Source organism: Typopeltis vanoorti, chromosome 5 (assembly GCF_054136105.1).
Source record: "Typopeltis vanoorti isolate ZY-2024b chromosome 5, IOZ_Tvanoo_1.0, whole genome shotgun sequence".
Lineage (NCBI taxonomy): Eukaryota > Metazoa > Arthropoda > Arachnida > Uropygi > Thelyphonidae > Typopeltis > Typopeltis vanoorti.
In genome coordinates, this window is record NC_143553.1 from 124,663,815 (window position 1) to 124,684,361 (window position 20,547).

General features: G+C 38.1%; 1 protein-coding gene across 1 annotated transcript in view; it reads right to left on the reverse strand.

Annotated features, from left to right (window-relative positions):
• Positions 1 to 20,547, reverse strand: part of LOC150106785 (uncharacterized) — a 602,332-nt gene that overhangs the window by 251,777 nt on the left and 330,008 nt on the right. The window lies entirely within an intron of this gene.

Below are 20,547 nucleotides of genomic sequence, written 5' to 3' on the forward strand. Positions count from 1 at the left end.
TCTTCAAGCAGTATTACTCATCTCTTATGTAAATCCTCTGCAACAGGCATAATACCTAGGCTAAGGAAAGCAGGATAGTGATTACACAATAGATAATGAAATTCATTTACCACCTAAAATTACATTCATTCTTTTCATCTCAAACATAGCATCTAAGCAATATGTTTGATCTGATATGACTGCATTTTCAACTTCAAATGTCTTTTATTGGTGTTCTTTTGGCTAAAAATTTCTTCTTCTTCAGAACTAAACACTTCTAAATATATTCTGCATGTTAAGCAATGGCAATTCAGACTACATCTAATTATTATTATTATTATTATTGTTCCGGGCAACTCCAAGGAGTTGACAGACTCATCGAGGGAGGCCCTAACATCATATCAAGAACAATTATTCGACATTCACACAGTATCTATCATACCTTGCCTTGAACTCATTCATGGTCGTAGCACCCACAACAGACTCTGGAAGCTTATTCCACTCATTCACTACTCTCCAAGTAAAAAACCTAGCTCTAACACCCTTGTCAACCACGCTCTTGCCCAGCTTCCAATCATGGTCCCTAGTCCTCCCACCACCAGTCATATTTTCAAAAATATTTTCTGGATTAATCTTATAGAAACCCTTCAGTAATTTGAATGTCTCAATCATATCACCCCTCCTTCGCCTATCGACCAATTTCGGCAACCCACAACTGTTCAACCTGTTTTCATAAGGTTCATTCCACAGACCTGCTATCATCTTGTTCACTCGTCTCTGGATCCTCTCCACTTCCTTTCCATCACGAAGAAACCCTGGTGCCCATAACTAGACACAGTAGTCCAGATGGGGTCTTATCAAGGCTCGATACAGAGGAACAACAACTTGATTGTCTCTGTATGTTTAAGTATTTTTCAGAAGCCAAGTGATTTGGTGAGCTGTTTTAGTCACTTTTGCAATGTGCCCCCTAAACTTCAATTCCCTATCCACCAACATGCCCAAATCCCTGGCCTCATCAATCTCCTGGAGTACGGTTCCACCAATGCGATATACTGCTGCTATTCTTTTCACCCCAAAGTGCATAACCTTACACTTTGGCACATTAAATTGACATCCATTTTTCCTAGCCCAGTCCTCCAAACTATCCAAATCATCCTGTAAAATTTTGACATCCTGTGCACTCATAATTGCTCTACCCAACTTTGCATCATCAGCAAACAAGTGAACACTTCCTCTCAAATCCTTTCCTATATCATTGATGAATAAATTGAAAAGTAGTGGTCCAAGAACAGAGCCCTGTGGCACTTCACTAGTCACAAGCCGTCTTTTAGACTCCACTCCTAAATAAACCACTCTCTGGTATCTCTCCTTCAACCACCCTCCTATCCATCTCACCAACCCTATATCTATCCCCATCTGCTCCAGTTTACTGATTAGGGTTCTATGTGGTATCCTATCAAAAGCCTTGGCAAGGTCCAGTAGTATTACTGTAAACCCATTACCCCTATCCAGTTCAGCCGTCACTGTGTTATAAAACGTGAGCAAGTTACTGAGGCATGATCTACCCTTCACAAACCATGTTGTCCCCTGTACAATATCCCATTTTCATCTATCCAATCCTCTAATTTTCTCTTGACTAATTTCTTAAGACCTTGACAATAATTCCTGATATGCTAATCTGTTGGTAATTTACAACAACAGTCTTGGAACCACCTTTATGAAAGAGGGGAACTATTTCCCCCTCTTTCCACCCCCTCGGGACTAACCCAGACCCGAGACTCAAATTAAACAAAATGGTCAAGGGTACTGACAATTCTTTAGCTGCTTCTCGTACAATACGAGCTGGTATACCATCCAATCCCACGGATGTATTGACATTGAGGTTATGCAATAGACTACTCACCTCCACTTCATTCACCACAATTCCCGTATAATCTACTGGTACATTAGTTTCTGCAATGTCACCACCTGGATGATATATTCTTGCAAAGTGCTCACTCAGTAACTCAACTATATCAACTGATTAAGTTACCTCCCTACCATCGGCATTCTTTAAAATCATTCTGCCATGGACAGTTTTCCTTTTACTTGCTACATATCTAAAAAACTGTTTAGGATTCTCTTTAGCCTGCATGGCCAACGTTCTTTCGTAATCCTTTTTTGCTTTTCTTACCACACTCGTTACCCTTCTGGCCCGCGCTTTATACCGTTCGTGTGCCTGCCGGTCACCTTTCTCCTTAAATTCCCTCCATAGTTGTTTTTTTTTTGCAGCTCAAGCTTAATGGTGTTATTCATCCATTTAACCCCTACTTGATTTATTATTCGGACTCTAGGTATACAGTCAGCCATTGCTTCATGCAAACACTTCTTAACTACCTCCCATGCACTATCGACTTCTAGTCCTTGCAGTTGTACATGCCATGGCACTGAACCAATCAAACTCCTAAGCTTGTCATACTTTCCAGCCCAATAATTCCACATGTACCCTGTCTTAATTGAAAATTCTACACCTTTAGCCACCTCCCACGTCAAGACCCTATGATCACTCTCACCGATTGGTGGCAATGTGGTCATATTTGTTACAGCCAAATCCTCAGATGTAATTACTAGGTCAAGCACTCTCTGACTCCTAGTATTTTCCATTACATGCTGTCGCAGATAGTTATCCCTTAATAACCGCATAAAATCCAATTCCTTCCTCCCGTGTGTCCTCTCCTCACTCGAATCAATGCAACCATAGTTGAAATCTCCCATAATAATCACCCTCCTTCCACTCATTTCTTCTATTTGCTTGTGCATACTGTCACCACCATCTTTTCCATTACCTGGTCTATAGCAGCACCCAATTGTATATTTAGTTCTGCTAGCCACAATCTCACACCAAATGGCCTCAAATGTGCTCTTTTCTTTATACTGCAATTCAATTTCTATTCTCCTTGGCTGCAGCTCATCAGCTATCATCAACAATACTCCTCTCCCAATTTTATCATCCCTGTCATTCCTGAACACACTATACCCATCACATTCAATCACACTAGCTATATCATCTACAGTCAGCCGTGATTCACTAATACCAATAACCTGTGGTCTGGAAGTGCCAACCATGGCCAAAAACTCTTCCTTCTTGTTCCTAATACTCCTAGCATTAGTGTACATGAATTTAAGACCCCCATTAGCCCCAGCCCTACCTTGATGCCTTAAATTAACTATCCCACTCTGATTTGTTGTTCTTATTTGCTCGAGCATATTATATTCATTCTTACATTCAACTGCCTCCCTAAGGACTGTATATCTACTCCCCCCCCCCCCTTAACAAATCTAGTTTCCCAGAATTTGCACATCCACCACATTCAGAAACACTTTCTCAAGTCTTCTTACACCGTAACCATTCAAATGCAAGCCATCCATCTTATATAGATCCTATCGCCCATCGAACTCACTCCACACGTCCACAAATTCCACACCACTCGTCATACATAACCCACGCATAAAGTCATTCGCAATTATGGCCCTCCTTTTAAACATTTCACTGTCATACCATGGCAAAAGACTAATCATTCTAACTCTCTCACTCTTTTCTTTTGCTACCTCAAACAATTCATTCAGGTCTTCTATCATTTCCATTTTATCTCCTTTCAAATCATTCGTACCTGCCACAACAATCATTTCTTTCACCCTTTCCTTTTGCTCTCTAATAGACTCAGTTACGTCCTTTATGGTTGCACCAGGTTGGTACGATTTTGTCAAATCCTCTACTAACACACCTCGTACTAACGAGTCTCCATACAGCACTCTATCCTTCATTTTGTTCATGTTCACATTCATACGTCTATTTTTCCTGTCATACCTTTTATTATCGGTTGGTTCATTCAGTTCTGAAATCCTGATATTTGCTGTCCTGCCTGTTTGGCCAAAGTAGGACAATTTGCAGCTGCAAGGGACCTGGTATACACCAGGTAGGTCTAGGGGGAGTGGTTGGTCTTTGGTAGAGCGGATAAGGGATGCCTAAGGGATGTATAGAAGTTATTCATTAAAGTTGCCTTTAATTAATATACTTTCTATGCGTTGTTAATTCCGTAAACTAATTACCAGTTATGTATGACCAACGTATAAGCCTTGCTACTAGAACAACATTCACTATATATTTCTTAGTTTTAACACATTCATAACGGGGTGTCGTTTATTGTTCTGACGGAACTTCTCTTTATCGGTGGGCTCAACTCATACAAAGTTTCAACCTTTGGTTGAATTTTATTGCTGCTTGATTGTGTTTGAGCTAGCACAGGAACTCACACATGCATTATATGGCATATTTCAATTCGTGGTAGAAGTTTATTTGAATTTAGCCTTTGTGATCTGTCATAATGACATCGAGAATTTCAAATACAATAAAACAAACACTTATTTCATGTAATTGAAAAATTTGACAAAAGTTTTAAATTAGATACTGTGTTTCCCTCTGCAACATATGGTTTTGCTTCAGTCTGTACATGTGATTCATCAGTTAGCGCCGTTTTTATCCCAGCTGTCTCTAATTGCACTATTTGTTGAGAAATATATTACACAAACTGCAAAAGACTCCATACCTTAATCAGGGATGCAATAAAACTACATGTTTTTCTTGCATCTGCAGTATAATGGCTGTTGGGGAGGGTATGTTGTTAACCGCTGGGAGCGAATTATTATCGCCTTGACGTGAACATATTTAAATATTTTTCGTGTGCGAGGCATATGCAACACCTTTTAATGTCTTTTTTCATAAAGTAAAATCATGGGTGCCAGTTATACGCAAGGGCGAGTTATTTTCAAAAAATATGGTAAGCGTTTCGCCAACAAGTTGACATCCTTCTGCTGCTTCCCTTGCTCAGCTAACTTTGATGGTGAGTTACAATGCACAAATATTTTTTTCACTACTGTTTTTTTTTTTTAAACTAACAATGAAAATCAATTTAATAATACAATAATCAATTTTACACTGAATAATATTATAAATTTATGTTATAAATAAATATCATCATCATAACACTAATTACAGGTATAGACCATATTGGTCTGCTCCGGTCTCATTATACATCCAACATCATTTTTTGAGGTCTACCCTTCCTTCTCTTTCCAATTGGTTTATTTTAGTATTTGCTTATGATGTTATAAATAAATATTATAAAGAAAATAAAATATTATTTATAAAATTTTATGAAAGACTGGAAAGAGGGTAAAATTGTTCCAATTCATAAGGGAAATGATAAGAGTAAGGCTTTGAATTATAGACCAGTCTGTGTGTCTGGAGTTGTGGTCAAGGTATTCGAGAAGTTAGTTAGGACTAAGATTCAGAATTGGGTTGACAACAGAAAAATCCTCTTTGGCGGCCAGCATAGATTTACTAAAGGAAGATTGTGCTTTAGCAATCTGCTTACTTTTTATAATAAAGTGACAAACACGTTGGATAAGGGTGTTGCATATATAGTGGTATATTTAAATTTTGCAAAGGCGTTTGATAAATTGCCACATGACAAGCTGGTGATTAAAACGGATGGGGCTGAACAGTAGATTGGCTGTCTGATAGGTATCAGCGAGTTGTCTATGGAGGAGTGATATCCCAGAAGAGGAAAGTTACTAGTGGTGTACCTCAAGGGTCTGTTTTGGGCCCATTGCTGTTTAATTTGCATATAAATGATATTTGGAGAGATCTGAATGGTGATATGCAGTTGTTTGCAGATGATGCAAGCAAACTTAAATACACTGGCTGAATGGGTAAATGAGTGCGGATGTCAATTCAATGTTTCAAAGTGTAAGGTTTTGAAATTTGGGAAGCAGAGATGGGATGTAAAGTACACAATCAATGGAAATATCTTGGAAGAGGAAAAGAGACATGTTAGTAAAATTGTGACAAGAACGCAGTGGATAATGGGAATAACGCAAGGACATTGACTTGAAGAAGTAAGGATGTCATTTCCTTTATATAAGGCTTTGATCGGGCCAAGTGACCAGATCTGTGCACAGATCTGGTCACTTGGTTTTCAAAAAAATGAAAATGCGTTGAAAAGAGTTCAGAGGTGATTGACTAAGGTGGTTTCTGGTCTCTGGAATGTAGTAAGAAGATAGATTGACAAAATGCAATTTGCAGATAGGAGGAGGGGGGGGGGGGGGGGGATATGATTGAAACATATAAGCTGTTAAGAGGTTATTACCAGATTAATGTCGGGGAGGTTTTGCACAAAAATGGGTGAGGATAGCAAGAGAACAAGAGGGCATCCCTGGAAGCTGTATAAGGAGGGTGTGAGTAAGGGAGCAAGGAGCAGATTTTTTGCATGGAGAGTGGCGAGTGCAGAGACAGTGAATATATTTATGGCGCGGTATGATATAACAGTGGACCTCCCACGATTAGTCTTTGACTTCATGGAGGTTTTCATAATAATAATAATAATTTATACATAAATAAATATTATATATATATATATATATATATATATATATATTTATAAATGAATTAATCAAGTTAGATTAATTTTTCCCCTATTAAAAACTGCCCGGCACGTCAGCAAATCGATCGGTAAATGTTTGGCACACACCAGCAAGTTGATCTGTAAATTTTTGGCATGCACACATGAAAAGGTTTGCCACCACTGCATTACAGCATGCACATGAATGTCCAACATATCAGAAATAAAGGAGGGTAGCTTTTGGCACTAGTCAACATGACTTGGCCAAAAATTATTGGCATCAGTGAGACCTGGCTGTCAGAGAACGATATAACAGAGATAAAATGTAATGGACACTATTTTCAGAGAACACAGAGGAAACAGCAGGAGGAGGAGGAGGGGGTATTATTAATGATAGCTACATAATTTCAAACAAGAAAAATAGAAAATAGGAATGATAGCAGATCTCAGGAAAATGGAACATTTGAGGCTCTCTGGTGTAAGATAGGGCCAGCCTGGCCAGAGGCCAACAGGACAAAATATATTGTTCATTGCTGCTATAGACCTGGGAGGGGGGGGGGGAATTCAGAAGATGGAAGACATGCATCGGCATATTAGCACAATGAGTGCAGGCCAAGTAATTAAAATAGGATACTTCAACTATGGGGGGGGGGATATAGATTGGAAGGAAGAAATTGCACATGGCAAATTGGAAATGGAATTTATGCAATTACTAAAGGATAATTACCCAAAACAGCATCAGATTATCTATCTATAATTAGAATAGTAACTCTACCTTTAATCAGGAAAAGTGATCATGCAGTTTTATCCAGTGAGATTGTTCAACATGTGGAAATTTCAGTCAAGGAAGGGTTTATGTGAAACTACAAAGCTGGCATTAGAACAAACTTAGAAGAAAACTCGTCATAAGAAGATACACAGAATGAATGTCATTAGTGCATGGAAAGCTGTCAAGGGATTGTTTGAGTGAGGCAGTATCAGCCTCCATATCCAGAGTAAGGAGGATAACCGAGTAGGGATTAAGTGGATGAGTAGTAATATAAAGCTGGAGCTGAAAAAAAAAAAAAAAAAAAAAAAAAAAAAAAAAAAAAAAAAAAAAACATTGTGTGAAGGAATATAAACAAAAAAGTGAGCAGCATGCTCATGAGAAATACAAAGCACAAGCAAGATGGGTAACTAGAATAGTAAGGAAGGCTAAATCAGATTTTGAGAGAAAATTTACTGAGCAGGCTAAAGTAATTCCAAAATTTTTTTTTTTTTTTGCTATGTAGCAAGTAAAAGAAAGAACGATAATGGAAAGATTACTTTACTCAGTGCTGATGGTAGGAAACTGACAGAAGCAGAAGAAATAGTTCAGTTACTAAGTGGTGTTCACTTTGAAAGGGTATATTCATCCAGGTGGTGACTTTGCAATTACTGATGTGAGAATTGAGGAGGATGAACTGGAGGTAATTAATGTATTGAAAAATATCAATGTGAATAATGCAGTGGGACCAGATGGTATGTCAGCTCATGTACTACAAGAATGTGCAAGTGAACTGGCAGTGCTTCTGACGAAGTTGTTTATCTAAGTCTCAGCTCTGGCAGAGATTCAAGGGGGTGGAAAGAGGGTAAGACAGTTCCATTACATAAAGGTGGCTCCAAGACAAAATATCAAATTACAGACGAATTAGTATCTCTGGAGTGGTGGTTAAAGTATTGGAAAAGTTAGTTAAAAGTAAAATATAAAAAAAATGGGTGGAAAGGAATATGATACTCTATAGGGGACAGCATGTAAAGGTCGATCCTGCCTCAGTAATTTATTCACATTTTACAATAAGGTGATAATGAAATTTGATAAAGGAAATGGCTACACTATTATACTGCGCAACTTTGCTAAGGCATTTGCCAGAATACCACATGGAAAATTATTGCATAAGCTGGAGCAAAAAGGAAGGCATGGATGGGGGGGACTGATAGACATTGGAGGGTGGTGTATGGAGAAGTGGAATCAAGGTGAATGAGAGTAACCAGTGAAGTGCCTCAGGGCCCTGTATTAGGGCAACTACTCTTTAATTTGTACATTAATGATACAGAAGATTTGAATGGATATTCAATTGTTTACTGATGATGCAAAACCTGAAAAATGATACAGGTGATATAAGAAGGTTGTTTGAAAAGTTTGGTAAAAAACAAGTTGAACACATTTTTTTGGAAAAAAATCACCTTTATTTCTCAACATAGTCTCCATCAAGATCTACACATTTCATCCAGCAAGTTTCCAATTTTTTCATCCCATCTAAAAAGTAGGATTTGTCAAATCGTGCAAAATAGTCATTGACAGCCTTGATTCGAAGAAAATATTTTCCCACCGAGCCAAATTTCCAAGTTTGGGAACAAGAAGAAGTCATATGGAGCCAAGTCCAGAGAATATACGGTGGATGTGGAACTAATTCGAACTTCGATTCGTGCAATTTTGCCGTTGCGATGGTAAATGTGTGGGACGGTGCATTGTCTTGATGAAAGAGCACTTTTTTGTGTGGCAATCTTGGCCCTTTTTTTTCTTCAGTTCTTTTTAAGCAGTCCAACAATGATGCATAATAGACTACTGTTATTGTCTTACCTTTTTCTAAATAGTCTATCATGATAATTCCTTGAGAACCCCAAAAAACAGTGGCCATCACCTTCCCAACTGACAAAATGGTCTTCGCTTTTTTTGGTGCTCTTTTACCGGGCATTGTCCACTGTTTTGACTGTTGCTTGGACTCAAGCGTGTAGTGGTGGATCCAAATTTCGTCTACAATCATGAATCGACACAAAAAATCCTGCGAATTGTGATTAAACTTAGGCAAACACTGTGTTGAAATGTCTTTTCACATGCGTTTTTGATTGACAGTCAACAATTGCGCACACAGCTTTTTTTATGTGCAGGATATTATACACCCATTCATTTAAGATGCCTACAATCTCATACACTTTCACTCTGTGGTCTTCCATTCCATAACAATACCATGGATTTTGTCAATCATTTCCTTCGTAGTGACCTCAGTCAGGCACCCAGAGTGCGCTTCATCTTCAATGGACTTATGACCATGTTTAAACTCATTTATCCAAAAATAAATAGTCTTTAACTGCTAGTGCAGAGTCCCTATGAACTGCATCTAACTCGCCTTTGATCTGCATGGCCATCCACTTCTTCAAATAAAAGTGTTTTATCACTGCACAAAACTCGTTTTTTCCATTTTTATGTAAAATGCGAACATGATCATTTTAAATGTTTGCCAAATGAGAACTACGTGTCACATGTGGCTAACATTTTGCTAGTAGTCACGAAAGAGATGATACGTGCTGACACTGGTATGAATGAACGAATTGTGTCACTATCTATTGGAAATTTACCAAACTTTTCAAACAACTCTTATAGATATCTTGTAGGATGACTTAAAATAAATTGGACAAAGGTTGTCAATTTAATGTTGTAAAATGTAAGGTAATGCACTTCTGGATAAAAAGATTACACAGTTTATATCATATTGACTGTACTAGTTTACAAGAAATTGTGAAGTGGGCTAGGGATTGGGGGTGATGATGGATAGAGATCTGAAATTCAGAGGATATATTGCAAGAGCTGGAAAAATAACCCAGAGGATTATTTAGATGTTGAAGAACACATTGACAAGTAAAGATAGGGAGGTTATTATCATCCCTCTTTATAAGGCTATGGTTTGGTCACATTGACTAGTATGCACAAATTTGGAAACCTGCATTTCCAGTGGACTGGGAGGTGGTGGAGAAGATTCAGAGACAAGTGACCAAGCTGGTAACAGGTGGGGGAAAGGGGATATGATAGAAACTTATGAGTTACTAAAGGGATTCTATAAGATTGACACAGAAGAATTTTTTCAATATATGGGAAGTAGAGGGAAACAAGGGATCATACTCGAAGCTGTCTAAGAGTGTGGTTACTGAGGGTGTGCAGATGGATTCTTTACTTGGAAAGTGTGAATGAGTGGAATGTGGAATGAATTTTGAGAGGTGGTTGTGAGTGCCAAAACAGTAAATAAGTTTAAGGAGATTTATGATAGGTAGTGTGTGTTAGTAGATAGACTGGGTCTCCTGCGATGAGTCTTTTGACTCCATGGTTTATCCATATAAATAATAACAACAACATAGCAGCTGCAGTCTCATTTCCCTTAATTCCAATAAGTTTGGGAATTCAGCACAACCGAATATCAAATTCAAGGTCTTCACATTTTGTTGTAAAACCTTACAAAGCACTGGATGTGGATTATACACAGGACACATGATGGTCTGTAAAGAACTCAATGAGTCTGTATAAATTACACTTTTCATAGCAATTTTCTTTTATTAATATATACACAAGTGCAAGCTGAATGGCATGCAACTGTACAGTACAATTACTGCAATCAAGTGGGATATGGTTGGATATAGTAATGTCAGGAAACAGCAGCAAAGCCAACAGGTCTCAGATCTTTTGAACCATAAATATAGATGGGCAAGAAATCAGAGTGGACTGCTCTGTGTGCATTAAGCAATTGCAGGTAGACAGGTAAATGGAGTATGAAACTACTGTAGTTGACAGAGAGAGAGAGAGTGCAAACCTTCCAACAGCTTGCATAATTTCTTTAAGACACATACCAAAGTGATTATGGCAATTTGACTTATCTGATATCGAACTTCCCAATATAGAGAAAAGATACTAATCCACATAGGATGCTCTGAAAGTGAATATTTTGAGGATATACTTTAGAGAAAATTGTTTCTAAATGATAGCACTAGTTCATTTGCTTCAAAATAAGACTGAGTGGATGATGTGCAATCCTGATGATAGATAGGATACAACCATGCAGGCTACTCTGCCTTGCAAAACCAGATTTAAGACCCATAATCCAGCTTTGAATGTATAAATGCACAATAATGCAAAAATTCCAATTAACAGTATATCTAGAATATCTTTAAGTTTTCATGTCACGGTCATCTGATTCCTTGCAGAGTATTCTTTCCTCTATTGCCAAGCTTTTTCAATAGCATCCCGAATATTTTGACACTTTTCTGATATTTATTTTCTATGATCTTATCAAGCCTCCTCATGACTTTTGTGTAGCTAATCTTACAGTGCTTCACTTTCATAGTTTACTCTCTATTGTCTAAAAGCACAAGATGACTTACTTGCTAGCAACTTCCAATGCACTTTCTTCTTCTGTTTGCTGACTGCCTCTAACTTCAAGTCTGCCATGGTGCAATTATTATACTATCTTTGCAGACATCTTCACCACATGCCTTTTTGGCTGAATCAATGTTTTCTGCAGGGATTGCAAATGAATTTTAAAAGGTTTTCTCAAACTTTCATTTTTTCTTGAATAATATTTGAGTCCACTGTTCTCCTCTGAAAGCTGCTCAACTTTCATCTGTTTTAAAAATTTTCTTGCACACTTTTCTTTTGAATATGATATTCAATTTTCCCCTTCAAAACTAAATGGTGATCACTTCCAAATACAAGATCTTTGTATATTCATGAAATGAACTAGTGAGAAAACACAGCAATCAACAGTAACATAATCATAGATTCAGTTATCTAAAATATTAATTACAAAAACTTTAATACTATCCTATATTTTGGAAATGTTACGTTACCATTGTCAGGGAGGGATCAAAAACAATGATATGAGCATGCAGACAACTAACAGTGAGCAAATGAGGCTGAAGAAAGGCAACAGAAGTCGGCCTTAGCTTACTAAACAGTGTCTGCCTAATGAGCTAAATTGGGTTGTCTTGGCCGTTGGGCTGATCATCTTAAAATGAATGCTTTCCAAATTTGGGGCAGCCTCATGCACTCAAATTTGTTGGGGTTTGGAAAGTTGTTCAGGGATGATGCAGATTCAAGGAATAATTCTTCTAGATTAACTTATACGTTGGTTATATATGACTTTAAATTTTTCAGGAAATGACAACATATTAAAATATTAATTAAAAAAACTTTAATCAATACCTTCCAATATTTTGGCAATGTCACATTGCCATCTTCTGGGAACATAAAACTATGATATGTGCATGGAGCACTAACAATGAGCAAATGAGGCTGAAGAAGGCAATTTGCATTGGTCCTAGAGTCCTAAAAGGTATCCCCTAGTCGGCTAAATTGGGTTGACATTCTTAGGATGTATGCTTCCCAAATTTGGGGCAGTCTCATGCACCCAAATGTGTTGAGATTAGAGAAGTTTTTTTTTTTTTTAGAGCTGAGGCTGATTCCAAGAATAATCTTTCATATTTATATTTGCTGCAGTGTATTAAAGTGATGTTCCTCCAGCGTATTCTACTGCATGGTTCGCAAGTCCTGAGTGGCTGTATTGGTGAAATGGGATGTAGTCTTTGTGTTCGGATATTCTGATATTAGCTGTCCTGCCTGTTTGGCCATAGTAAGACAGTTTATAACTGAATGGAACCTGGTATACCCCAGGTAGGTTTAGGGGTAGTGGCTGGTCTTTCGTGGGGCGAAAAAGGTATGCCTATTTCTTATCTGATTTGCAACAGGGGTAGTCAGGTCATTTTTTTTTTTTTTTTTTTTTTTTTTTACGATTTTTGTTAGCTTTTCAGATCTGCCCAAGATGTAAGGAATGGTGATAGATTTAGTTTAATCTCTGTTATGAAGGGGGGAGATTAACTGGTTTTAATATTTTCTGGATTTTTTGGGGGTTGTAGCCATTGGCTAAGCAGGTGTTAAGGATATGGTTAAGTTCAGTAGTAAGAGCATTGTTATCTGAACAGATTTAGTCCTGTTATATAGTTTTTTTTTTATAATCCCATATTGTTGTGAGGGGTGATTGCTGGTGAATGTATCTACCTGTATGGGTTGGTTTTCTGTAAACAGAGAAAGCCAGGGATCCATCAGGCTGGCATGCAATCAGAGTGTCTAGGAAAGGGAGACTGTTGTTGTTTTCCTTTTCCGAGGTGAACCGGATTCTGGGGTGTTGATTGTTTAAGTGTGTTAAGAAGTTGTGGAGTGTATCTAGGATATATGGCCAAATAGCGAACACATCATCCACGTAGGGTAGCCAGACAGTGGGGTTTTGTGGGACTGAGTTTAAGGCTTTTTCTTCAAAACTCTCCATAAAGAGGTTTGCCAGAGGTGGAGAACCGATGGCTGTCCCCTCTATCTGTTTGTAGAAAACCTCTCACTCCAGCACACAACTGACAATGGTCAGTTTTGATGGCTCCTCCTTATTCACAAATGTCCCACTCAAAGATACCTTAGATCTCATCCAAGCCAAATTTCCTTCCGACATCTCAGCCCTATTTCAGTTCACCACGAACTCAGATTATTTCATTTGGCAAGGAAAATTCTACAAACATATAGAGGGAAAGCCATGGGTTCTCCACCCCTGGCAAACTTCTTTATGGAGACTTTTAAAGAAAAAAAGTCTTAAACTCAGGCCCACTGTCTGGCTATGCTACATGGATAATGTGTTAGCTATTTGGCCACATATTATAGATACACTCCACAACTTCTTAACACACTTAAACAATCAACACCCCAGAATCCAATTCACCTCTGAAAAGGAAAACAACAACAGTTTCCCTTTCCTAGACACTGATTACATGCCAGCCTGATGGATTCCTGGCTTTCTCTGTTTACACTAAATCTATCACCATTCCTTATATATTGGCATTTCTGAAAAGCTAACGAAAATCCTAAAAAATATGACCCGACTACCCCTGTTGCAAACCATATAAGATATTGGCATCCCTTATCTGCTCCACCAAAGACCAGCCACTTCCCCTAGACCTACCTGAAGTATACCAGGTCCCATGCAGTTGCAAACTGTCCTACTATGGCCAGACATGCAGAACAGCTAATATCAGGATATCCAAACACAAAGACTACATCCGGTTTCACCAATACAGTCACTCAGGACTTGCAGACCATACAGTAGATATCTGCCATAGAATATGCTGGAAGAATGCCATTTTACTACACTGCAGCAAATGTAAATATGAAAGATTATTCTTGAAATCAGCCTCAGATCTAAAAAACTTCCTAACCTCGACAAATTTGGGAAGCGTGCATCCTAAGGTCAGCCCAATTGGGTTGTCTTGGCTGTTGGGCTGACCTTCTTAGGATGCACGCTTCCCAAATTTGTTGGGAGGGGGTAACTGACTTTAATATTTTCTGGGAGTTGTAGCCATTGACTAAGAAGGTGCTAAGCATATAGTTAAGTTCAGTGGTAAGGGCATTGTTATCTGAACAGATTAATTTAGCCCACTAGGGAGCACCTTTAGGACTCTAGGACCAACGCCAGTTGCATTCTTCAGCATCATTTGCTCTTTATTAGTGCCTGTGTGAAGATATCAGTTTTATGTTCCAAAAGATGGCAATGTAACATTGCTGAAAGATTGGAACATACTGATTCAAGTTTTTTTTTTTTTAAATTAATATTTTAGTATATGTTGTCATTCCATGAAAAATTTTGAAGTCAAGGAATAATCTCTCATATTTGTATTTGTTGCAGTGTAATAGAGTGGCATTCTTCCAGCATATCATTTCATTATAACTAATAACAATAGTTATTAGTTATAATGAAAGCAACTTTGCATTTCTTGCATTTTCACTCTGAATTTGTGCCCATTTCTTGGAACATGGTATTTGTAATAACTAGTTCATTCCCCTAAACAGTGACCAAAATGGTACTTACCATTATTATTAATTCTGCTCTTTTCTCAAAAATTTCCCCAAAAGATTTCTATGTCTGATAATCATTTCCTATTCTGCTATTTGGATCCTCAACAAGGTCCAACTTTTCCATTTTCGTTGTCTCAGCTGCCTTCTCTCAAGCTTTGTAAATTTTCTCCACTTCTTAAATAGAAGCAGAGGCATAAATAATTCATTGTTGTTGCTTGAATATATCATTTTGTATTTGACACCTACAAAGATCCCCCATGGTTTTATCTTCTTTATTTCGGTAACATCTATTATGTTGCTCTAGTACTGCTGCTTGTAAGTTCATTTTGAAAATGGCAACGTGACGTTGCCGAAATATCGGAAATATTTATAAAAGTGTAATTTAATTTATATTCGTATCTACGTTGTTAAATTTCTTAAGTGATTTAGTAATGCATAACCAACGTATAAGCCTGTCTACGAGAATCAACATCATCCACAGAGATACGATCGCACGGAAGGCCCACCAACACGGTAAAATGAAGTTGTCTAGACAATTAAATCGTCTAGCTTTCCTGAAACGCTGCCGGGATAATAAGGTAATCCCAAGCTGTGTAAAATTCAAGCACCGTTTTGTTTCACAAAAAGCTCTCCGTATATATAACCGTGATAGCTACGCGAACAAATCACCGCCACGAGGTCTCCCTTAGTGGACATTAACGAAGCTATTTGTGCCTTCGAAGATGAGCTTTCGTGCACTTTAAATCATGAACTTTGGTCTATTTTACATGACGTCTCGTGCACTGCTGCAGACAAAGAATTTGAAAAAATAGGAAGCCGACAGATGAAAAAATTCGAAAAATTAAAAAAGAACTCTACCGTCAATCCAAAACTTGCTACCAACACCGTAATCGACTTTTCTTCAGTCACCCTGAAGCACTTTCACGTGGCCACAACTTCGCCATTGCTCCCTGAAAAATACCTGGTGAGGATATTACGATCCAGATCGAACGCGGAATCCGTCAACTTCAACATCAAATCGTCAACAGTGTAAGACTGGATGTAGCTTGTATCCTCTCCAAAACAAGACCACCAAAAACCAACATATCCAACAAGGAATATAAAGCTCTACAGGAAATGAGGAATAATAAAGAATTAGTTATCACCAAAGCAGATAAGGGAAATGCAACTGTAGTGCTTAACCAAAAGGACTACACAGGTAAGCTTAATGCTCTTCTATTAGATCAGGCTATTTACCTCCTATCGAATACAATCCCACCAACTCACAAATTAGAAAACTTCACAGGCTCCTTAAGAAAGTCATTTCTTGGCCTGTAGAAGTTACCAACAGATTAAAGCCATTTAACTCTATACCCCCCCCACCCATATTTACGGACTCCCAAAAATACAAAGAAAATGTGCCATTACGTTCCATATTCCCCACATACAAATGAGCTAAACATTTGGCCAAAGAGCTCACACACTATACTGGCAACACATCATCACACATAAAAAACTCAGCCCACTTCAAAGCCAGCATAGGAAACCTTACACTCCAACATACTGACATAATGGTCAGCTTTGACGTCTCCTCCTTATTCACAAATATCCCACTCAAGGAAACTTTAGAGCTAATCCAAGCTAAATTTTCTCCCGATATATCAGCCCTATTTCAGTTCACAATGAACTCTGGCTATTTCGTTCGGCAGGGAAAATTCTATAAACAAAGAGAGGGGACAGCCATGGGTTCACACCTTTCCCCACCCTTGGCCAATTTCTTTATGGAGACCTTTGAAGAAAAAGCCTTAGCCTCTGCGCCACAAAAACCAACCATATGGCTTCGCTATGTTGATGATGTGTTCGCTATTTGGCCACATGGCTCTGAAACACTCCTCTTCTTAACACACCCAACATCCCAGATTCAAGTTCACCCTGGAAAAAGAGGAAAACAACAGCCTCCCTTTCCTAGACACACTAGTCATCCGCCAGCCTGATGGAACCTTGGTTTTCTCAGTTTATAGAAAACCCATCCATACAGGCAGATACATTCACCAACAATCCCCCCCCCCCCTCCACAACAATATGGAGTGGTGAAAGCACTGTATAACAGGGCTAAACTAATCTGTTCTAACGACATGGCCCTACACACTAAAATAAATCACATCCTCAACACTTTCTCAGCCAATGGCTACCCCCCCCCACAAAAAAAATCCAAAAAATATTAAAACCTACAAACCACATCAACCCCCCCCCACACACACACACAACAAGGATTACTCTAAATCCATCACCAATCCCTACATCCGAGGCATCTCGGAAACAATTTCAAAAATCTTAAAAAAACATGACCTGACCACCTGTTATAGGCATTACAGAAAATTGGCATCCCTTATCTGCTCCACCAAAGACCAACCACTTCCCCTAGACCAACCTGGTGTATACCAGGTCCCTTGCAGTTGTAAACTGTCTTACTTTGGCCAAACAGGCAGGACAGCGAATATCAGAATTTCTGAACACAAGGATTACATCCGATCTCACAAGTACAGTGTCTTGCAGACCATGCTCTGGATACACGCCACAGAATATGGTGGAAGAAAGCTACAGTAACACCTTAGCAAATACAAGTTCGAAAGACTATTTATGGAATCAGCCTCAGCCCTAAGAAACTCTCCAAACCTCAACAAATTTGGTTGTATGCGACTGCCCCAAATTTGGGAAGCTTACATCAGCAGACCTTCAGCTCAATGCCAAGAACACCTACTTAGCCTGCTAGAGGGCACCATCACGACTTTTAGGAGAACAATAGCTTCATCTCTTCATTCTCAGTTATTGTGTTGTATTGCCTGCGTGCACGTGCCTTTTTTTGCAAGTTCCTTTTGAAAATGGAAACGTGACATTGCCGAAATATTGGAAATGTTTATTAATGTGTAATTTAATTTATATTTGTATCTACGTTGTTCAATTCCGTAAGTGATTTAGTAGTACTTCTGCTAGTTCCATTTCATTTTCATTGATTCTTATGTTGATGGTGCCAATCTGGAAGTCTGCTGGTGTTGATTTGGAATTTGTTTCAGTAGCTAACTTTCCTTTATTTTCCCTGGTTTCTTGACAAGAACAACAGTGGCCTTGTTTAAATGGTGACATCCAAGCCAGCATGGAATTCCGTCATGCTGCACCATCATTTTGCATGATTTAAGCTAATAAGAATACAATTTGGTTGATCAAATTCCAAACTGTCAGTCCATCATCGTTCATTCAGTATCCTGGTAGATACGAAAAAATAATTAAATAAATAAAAATGAATTAAAATATGTATATATTAAAAGTGGATTTGAAATTGGAAGTGATCACTATTTAGTCTTGAGCAGGATAAAACTGAATTTCATATTGAAAAGAATAACATATAAGAAAGTTTTAAATCGAATAAAAGTTGAGCAGCTCTTAGATGTGACCTGTAGACTAAAATACACAAAGATTATTCAAGAAAAAATGAAAGAGTTTCAGAACAGGAACCAAACCTTGGAGATTCAGTGGCAAGCCTTGAAGAAAACCCCGATTGATTCAGCAGCTAGAGAGGCATGTGGTGAAGTTGTCTGCAAGAACAGAAAAATTAGAACTCCATGGTGGACACAAAAAGTTAAAGAGGCAGTGAAGGAAAAGAAGAAAGCATATCAAAAGTTCCTGGCAAATAAGTCAGCTTATGCTCTTAGAGAATACAGAGAGAAATGTAAGAAAGCTAAACAATGTGTAAAACTAGCTAAACAAAAGTCATGGGAGGACTTTGGCAAGAACATAGAAAATAAATATCAAGAAGGTGGCAAGATATTCTGGAGGTTGTTGAAGAAGCTTAGAAATGGAGGAAAGAGTGCTGTAAAAGGAGTTAGAGATGATAAAGGTGACATGAAAAAGGGAGAAAAAGATATCCTTCAAGTATGGAGTAATTACTTCGAAATATTGCTAAACCGAACAAGCAGTGACAGCACAGTGGTAAAAAAAAAACATTCAACAGGAATACAGTCACGAATACATATCCATACTTGAAGTAGAAAAAGACATCCAAGGCTTGAAATGTGGAAAAGCAGCAGGAGTAGATGATATTTGACCAAAAATGCTGAAGTATGGTGGTATAAAAGTCTTACAGTGGCTGCACTGCATAGTTCAGAATGCCTGGACAGATAGACGAATTCCTGATGATTGGAGTAGAGCTCTCATTGTACCCATATATAAAAAGGGAAATAAAATTGAATGTGAGAATTACAGAGGTATTTCTCTACTGGGTGTTCCTGGCAAGATTTATGCAAGTATACTTGAGAAATGATTGAGAAGAATTGTGGAAGAAAAGCTTGGTGAACAACAAGCTGGATTCAGGCCAAATAGAGGTTGTCAGGATCAGATCTTCATCTTACGACAAATAGTTGAGAAAGCATGGGAATATATCAAAGATGTGTATTTAAGTTTTGTCGATCTTGAAAAGGCATATGACAAGGTGCCAAGAGAGAAGCTATTCAATATGTTACAGTTATATGGTGTTAAAGGCGCATTACATCAAGCAATACTTAGTCTATATTTGAGTTGCCAGTCAGCAGTTAGAATTGAAGGAAGTACAGGAAGATGGTTTAATGTTAAATCTGGTGTGAGACAAGGATGTACATTATCCCCTCTGTTATTCATGATCTCTATGGATCACATTATGAAGGAAAGTAGTATTAAACATGATATCAAAATTGGAGATGTTAATGTCAGCTCTTTGCTTTATGTGGATGATGTTATACTTCTAAATAAATCCGCTACAAGTCTGCAAGATTCTCTGACTAAATTGAATAACTGTTGTAATAGATACGGTATGAAGGTCAGCAATAAAAAGGCAAAGACAATGAAAATAGGCAAAATTATTGAAAATGTCAACTGTGTTGTGAATGGAGAACCAGTTGAACAAGTAAAACATTTCAGTTACTTAGGCACGATTTTTATGAAGATGGTAAATTAAATATAGAAATAGACAACAGAATCAGCAAAGCTGGTATGGTAGGAAGTCAATTGAATAAATTCATATGGGATAAGAGAGAAATTAGTTGGAACGCTAAATTAGCTGTATACAAGACAGTGTTCAAACCAGTTTTAACTTATGGATCTGAGAGCTGGGTCAGAAGTAAAACACTTGACCAAAGACTAGAGACCGCAGATATGAGAGTCCTGAGAAAGATTATAGGCATGAACAGATGGCATCAATGGCAATATCATATTTAAAACGAGGATGTTAGGAAAGAACTTAAGATTGTCAGCATCCAGGAATGCGTCATCAGAGCTAATCTCAGGTGGTATGGTCACTTAAACAGAATGGGCAATGAACGATTAGCAAAACAAGTGTTCTCTGCCATGTTGGCAACAAAACGACCCAGAGGAAGACCAAGTTATAGGTGGATTGATACGGTACAAAGTGCCTTAGATGATAGAAATATAAGATCTGATAAT